This window comes from Peromyscus eremicus, chromosome 7 (genome assembly GCF_949786415.1).
Source record: "Peromyscus eremicus chromosome 7, PerEre_H2_v1, whole genome shotgun sequence".
In the NCBI taxonomy this organism is placed as follows: Eukaryota; Metazoa; Chordata; class Mammalia; order Rodentia; family Cricetidae; genus Peromyscus; species Peromyscus eremicus.
Genome location: NC_081422.1, coordinates 57,937,212 through 57,944,253, shown reverse-complemented (window position 1 = coordinate 57,944,253; position 7,042 = coordinate 57,937,212).

Genomic DNA, 7,042 nt, shown 5'->3' with positions numbered 1-7,042 from the left:
CTTGGTTGAGTGAGACAGGTAAAAAATAACTAGAAGGTGGTGCTGGTCCATGTAAAACTCACTTATGAATGCAGACTCCTCTCCTCCCACAGAGTTGGAGGGTCAGGGGCCCTGTCTTCAGGTACTCACCTGAGTAACGAGTAAATACTTTTAGCAAACTTGTGTTTTCTCCAGCAGGTACTTCAAAGAGGGCTAGTATTACCTAGGGCAGGGCTTCTTAAACACTTTCCACTACTGATACCTTTTCACCCAAGGGATTTTTACACAGCTCTGGGCATACAGATATATAAAACAGGCATGCCAATAAAACACTTACTGAAGATAAATCATAAATTTATATGCATATAATTTTGCCATTTATTAAAGATGAAAGCAAATTTCCCTACTAATGAGATGGATATGTTTGCATATTTTTACATAAAGAATTGAATCAGCTTAATATTTGGTACTACAAAACATACATCTTCAATAATTTTCAGAGTAGACAAATACTCATATCAGCACTGTGAATGTTACTTTGCATAAATATGTAGTACAGAATGGCATAAGTATGTTTAGGACCATTTCATAAATTGTTGGAAATTATGTCCTAATGCCAAGCCAAAATTTATTGAATAATTTTCTAATGAAACTTAAGTCAGCAATTCAAACATTTTTTATTTCAAACAGTATTTTTTTTTTAATTTTTATTTTGCAATACAATTCAGTTCTACATATCAGCCACGGATTCCCTTGTTCTCCCCCCTCCCACCCCCCTCACCTTCCCCCCAGCCCGTCCCCCATTCCCATCTCCTCCAGGGCAAAGCCTTCCCCGCAGACTGAGATCAACCTGGTAGACTCAGTCCAGGTAGGTCCAGTCCCCTCCTCCCAGGCCGAGCCAAGCGACCCTGCATAGGCCCCAGGTTTCAAACAGCCGACTCATGCAATGAGCACAGGACCCGGTGCCACTGCCTGGATGCCTCCCAAACAGATCAGGCCAATCAACTGTCTCACCCACTCGGAGGGCCTGATCCAGTTGGTGACCCCTCAGCCATTGGTTCATATTTCATGTGTTTCCGTTCGTTTGGCTATTTGTCCCTGTACTTTATCCAACCTTGGTCTCAACAATTCTCGCTCATATAAACCCTCCTCATTCTCGCTAGTTGGACTCCCAGAGATCTACCCGGGGCCTAGTCATGGATCTCTGCATCCAGATCCCTCAGTAGTTGGATGAGGTTTATAGCACGACAATTAGGGTGTTTGGCCATCCCATCACCAGAGTAGGTCAGTTCGGGCTGTCTCTCGACCATTGCCAGCAGTCTGTTGTGGGGGTATCTTTGTGGATTTCTGTGGGCCTCTCTAGCACTTTGTTTCTTCCTATTCTCATGTGGTCTTCATTTACCATGGTCTCCTATTCCTTGTTCTCCCTCTCTGTTGTTGATCCAGCTGGGATCTCCCGCTCCCCCAAGCTCTCTTTCCCTCGCCCCTCGCCCTTCACTACCCCCACTCATGTCCAGGCTGTTCATGTAGGTCTTATTCCATTTCTCTGTCATTGGGCAATCCCCGTGTCTTTCTTGGGGTCCTGTTTTCCAGGTAGCCTCCCTGGTGATGTGAGTAGCAGTCCAGTCATCCTTGTTCCACATCTAGTATCCTGCTATGAGTGAGTACATACCACGTTTGTCTTTCTGAGTCTGGGTTACCTCACTCAGGATGATTTTTTCTAGATCCATCCATTTGTCTGCAAACCTCATGATGTCATTGTTTTTCTCTGCTGAGTAGTATTCCATTGTGTATATGTACCACATTTTGTCAAACAGTATTTTTAAAAATCAAATACTCTTAACACAATTTAATATAAAGATATTAATTTGATACTTACATTTTGATAGATAATGATAATAATAAAAGTTTTTATCTTTGTATTTAAACTCTTATGTTTCTGTAAGACCAGAAAACTCTGCATGCAAAGTAAAAATACTACAATTTGTAACATATAATAGTCTTAATCTGAGCTGAGATACTCAAGGCTACATTAACTGGCACAGCATGACTTGACAGTGTCATGTGCTCAGAACCAAAGTGGAGTGAAGTTGTGAGATGCCCTGGGCAAAACTGACAGAAAACAAGCTCATTCCACACTGATCTTGAATTAATGTTTAGATTTTGCTACCACCATGTTCAGTAATGCAAAGCTATTTGAGGTCACAACCCAAAGGTTAAGAAGCTGGATCTATGGGATGAAGTCTTGAGCTTTACGAGTCATGTTAGTGTTTGAGACATCATAGGCCAATGCTGAGGCCTGAGTGAGAAGAGGCACAGGGATGTCTGGCAGGAGTTTAGTCAAGGAGAGAATATTTGTCAATGTGTTTAGGTTTTGAAAGTCAATAATATCTTACAAGGCTGTTTTGTTGTAATGGGGAGAATATTTTTGAAGAAATATTTAGTCACTATTAATAATCTCTCTTCTCTGTCTCTGTCTGACTCTCTCTCTTTGTGTGTGTGTGTGTGTGTGTGTGTGTGTGTGTGTGTGTGTGTGTGTGTGTGTGAAAGTTTAGCTATATAGTTTAGGCTGATCTCAAACTTACGGTCCTCTTGCCTCTCACTGGGATTACAAGCATGCACTAGTTTAAGGAAGTGTTTTAAAACACCATGAAGACTGCTAATATAGGCAGCTGAGAGATGTCTCTGGGGTTAAGGTTCTTGCTGCTCTTCCAGAGAACTTGAGTTTGGTTTCTAGCACACACTTCAGACAGCTCACAAGTATCTGTAACTCCAAATCCAAAGGATCCAATGACCTCTTCTGGCCTGTGTAAGTACCCACATGCAGACACACATACACATAGTAATTATTTTAATATAAAGAAAATTGTGACAAATTATGACTTTAAAAATATGTACATAGTATATGCAATGTACACACACTGAGATTATAAGAACAACCACTAAGTGGTTACTTATTGATGGGATCTTTTCTGTTCCATAATGAACCTGTGTGATATTAATGGAAAAAATGAAACAGTTTCATTATATGGGAAGGGTTTGCACAGAAATACATATAATCATATATAAGGTGTACTACCCCAAGCAATAATGAGCTATGGGTGACAACCTGAGAATGTTATCACCATCACCCAAGCAGCTAAGGATGCTACCAGAGAGTAACAGCATGTTCCTTAGCACTCTGGACACTGTTTTCATTCTAAGCTTACCATCCTTACCTACTTCTAGAATTCATGCCACACCATTTTTGTGCCATACCTACCCAAGCAAATAGACACTGTATTAATGGGCAAATGAGCTCACTCACCTCCAAGTATTTCAAAGAACACAATAATATTAGTGTGGTATTCAGAGATAATGTAAATGGTGTGGAATATATATGGCATCTGCTTTAGATTTAAATGTCTTAATGTGTTTTAGGTTCCATTTGTATTATTAATGGACAATAATCTCTCCTCTCTGGTTATCAGTTTCCTAGTACATAAAACAGGAAATGTAACTGATGTTTGTTTCCTTCCAGCTCTAGAATTTTATGACTTTTTCTACCATCATCAAAGTTTCAGAAAGGCAAAATTATACATGTCACAGAAGAAGATGTTTTCTTCTTCTAGCTTGTTCTTTCATTTATTACAAACAATGGATAAAAATATTTTGAGAATATTTTTGTAACTGTATGGCTTCTTAATCTTCTCCATCTATTACCCAAAGGGCTGTGGTTCTCAAATGGTTAAATTTTTGTATTGGTTTTGAAATACCTCATTACAATGCCAACATTTTTCTGATGGCAGCATTCTCTCTGTCTCTCTGTCTCTGTCTCTCTCTGTCTCTATCTATCTATCTATCTATCTATCTGTCTAAGAGTCAAGTCTTTCAGTGGCCTGGGCTTCATCACTAGTTAGTCAGTGAGCCTAGGGACTCGTGTCTCGGCCTTCCCAGTATTGGGATTACAGGTGCGCAGTCCCCACTCCCTTTACTTTTTTTTTTTTTAACAGGGATTCTGGGAGCCAAATGCAGGTCTTCACGCTAGCAAGAAAAGCCCTTTGCCAACTGCCATAGAAGGTGTCCTTTTGACTGAAGCTAAATCTTTCAATAAGAAGCTAAATATGGTCCTATATTGAATGACTTATTTTTTGGGGGGTTTCACACTGTACATGGAACTTTAAGTTATTGTTTAATTATTGTTAATCAATTCAAGTAATGGAAACATTTTATTTTTAAGTGTTTTTGCCCAAACTGACATAATAATACACTCTTTACTAGAATATCTCTATATTGTCATATGGACTATAAATTAGAATAAAAATCTTAAGGGGGACATTTTTGTTCCTGTACAAATCAGAGCATATATCTTCCCTTTATCTCTGCTTTTTAGGGACAGAATGAAGAGCTGAGGTGCTAGCTCTGATCAGTATCAAAAAGGATATGATGTATTTGGTAACACTCTACTTTGCTATGTAGCTGACCTAGTCCCTAATGACTCCATCTACAAGATGTGTGACACTGGTGGTAAACTAGTTCTGCCTGGCACCTCTATTCCCACCTTCTAATAGCATCCTAACATGTCCCTGTGTATCCGGGGCCACATCTGCTGCCAGCAGGCACAAGGAATTGTTCTGACATCTATGGACCAAAACCTGAGAAAGGAGCTGGGAGGAAGACAATTCTCTATCAATCTGTGAGAAGCACACTGATTGTCAGGACAAATATTATACCTAAAACACTTTCCTTCTTTTGAGACAATGTCTCACTGTGTAGCTCTTGCTGGCCTGGAACTTGCTTTGTAGACTAGGCTGGCTTTGAACCCACAGAGATATACTTCCCTCTGCCTCTGGAGTGCTGGGATTAAAGACATGTACTGCCATGCCTGGCTCTAAAACACTTTCTTAGCTTCACTGCCAAGGCAGAAATTGCCATTATAAATGTATAATGATCAGTTCAGAGAGTCTTGGCATCAAAACCAGGATGACAAAAACAGAGATAGTATCAGCTTTGAAATCTACTTAGGAACACTTTTCAGAAGATTACTTCACAGAGTTTTAAATTTTTTCTAGTTACAAAAGCCTGTGTATATTATTTTTTAAAGAAAAAAACACAGAGGGTCACATAGCTTCTTCAAAAATCAAAAACCAAAAATAGGAAATCATAGAAAAGAAAAAGCTTAAATACCAAGTATTATTCATAATTTTAACTACTGTCAACATTCTAGAGTGTATCTACTCTCAGGGCCTAGGGCCTTTGCACTGCATTCCACTGCCTAACACACTCCTTGCAGCATTCAAATCTCCATTCAACTTTCACCAGACCAGGTAGACCTCACTTGGCCACCTCCCTAATGTAGTACCCATACTACTCTGTTTCTTTCCCATGCTTTATTTTTCTATAGGGTACCTGATAATCACATGTCATATTATATATCACAAAATAGGCTTGTTTTAAGCCGGGCGGTGGTGGCGCACGCCTTTAATCCCAGCACTCGGGAGGCAGAGCCAGGCGGATCTCTGTGAGTTCGAGGCCAGCCTGGACTACCAAGTGAGTCCCAGGAAAGGCGCAAAGCTACACAGAGAAACCCTGTCTCGAAAAAAAAAAAAAAAAAAAAAAAGAAAAAGAAAAAAAAATAGGCTTGTTTTCTCACCTAACAAATTGTAAGCTTGAAGACATGTATATATACAAACATGTACAAACATATACATCTTTTAGAACATTACTTATCAACAGTAGGATATTTAATTAATATATATTACATTTGTACTTTCATCAAATATGTATTGTTTCTATGTAATGGTTTATTCTTCATGTATAAAATGTTTTAAATACCTGACATACTGTTTTTCAGACTTTTTCCTTTAGGAATAAATTATGAAGTCAGAGCTAAAGAAATGACTTAGAGGATAAAATGCATACTACTCTTGCAGAGAATCTGAGTTCAGTTCCCAGCACCCACACTGGACAGCCTACAATGGCCTCTAACTACAGTTTCAGGGGATATAATGACCTCTTCTGGCTTCCTTGCGCACCTGTTCTCATATGTGTGTGCACATATACAGATACATAGTTTTGAAAAATATTATGAAGTCATATTAGAAATTTTTACTCAATAAGGTTTCAGTAACAGTACAAAGGGTGTTTTTAAAACTCTTGCTGTTATTCCAGTGCACAGACATTTAATGCAGCATGTCACTGTTAACTAGCTAAAAAGATTATTAATGATATGAGAAATGCCTAATATTTATATGGTTTCAAAGTATTTTCACATCTTAGTTGAGTCTTACAATAAAACTCAAGGTAAGAAACCACAAATTAAAAAGTTTAAATACTTGCACTAAAGAATAAAACTAGAAATATGATGTCTAGATGCAAAGCTGGGATTATTTGTATCTGAAGCCTGGGCTTTTCACTGTACCTTCATTTTATGGATAAATGATTCATGCTTAAACAGGGGGAAATGATGGGCTCATCGTTTCCTTAAAAAAGCATATATAGCTGGGGTTATACTTCAATGGTAGAGTCCTTGCATAATAAGTATGATATTCAGGGTCCAACCCTAGGACACAGAGAGAGAATACAGAGATAGAAACCTGAGACCCTGCCCAAAGCTCTCTCAGCTACACTATCTCTCAGATACATGCTGGCTCAGTAAATTAGAAGAAAAAAATTCCTAAATGACCACAGAGTTAAAATGGCCACTAATACACAATGTTACACTTTTCTGAAGATTCCACAGTATATGTGACTGGTTCTGCAAAGTGCCAACTTGATGACACTTGCAATCCTCAGCTTATTTGATGTAGTTGGGAAGCAAATGAGATTCCAGTACCCCTGTTGTGCATAGGTGCTCAAGGAGCATTTCCTGCATGGCAGGGAAGTGCCCTATATTTACAGTATTTGATCCAGTTTAACAGCAAGATTAAGTGTTAAAATTAGCCTTGTAAAAGTTTTCACCCTAGTTCACACAAAAACAAGATTCTGAGATTATGACTTGCAATTTTTCATGAGTTGATTTATCTGAATAAACCTATAAGGTTTTGAACCATTAAGCATTCGATTTAGAACAAAAAGTAGTGTG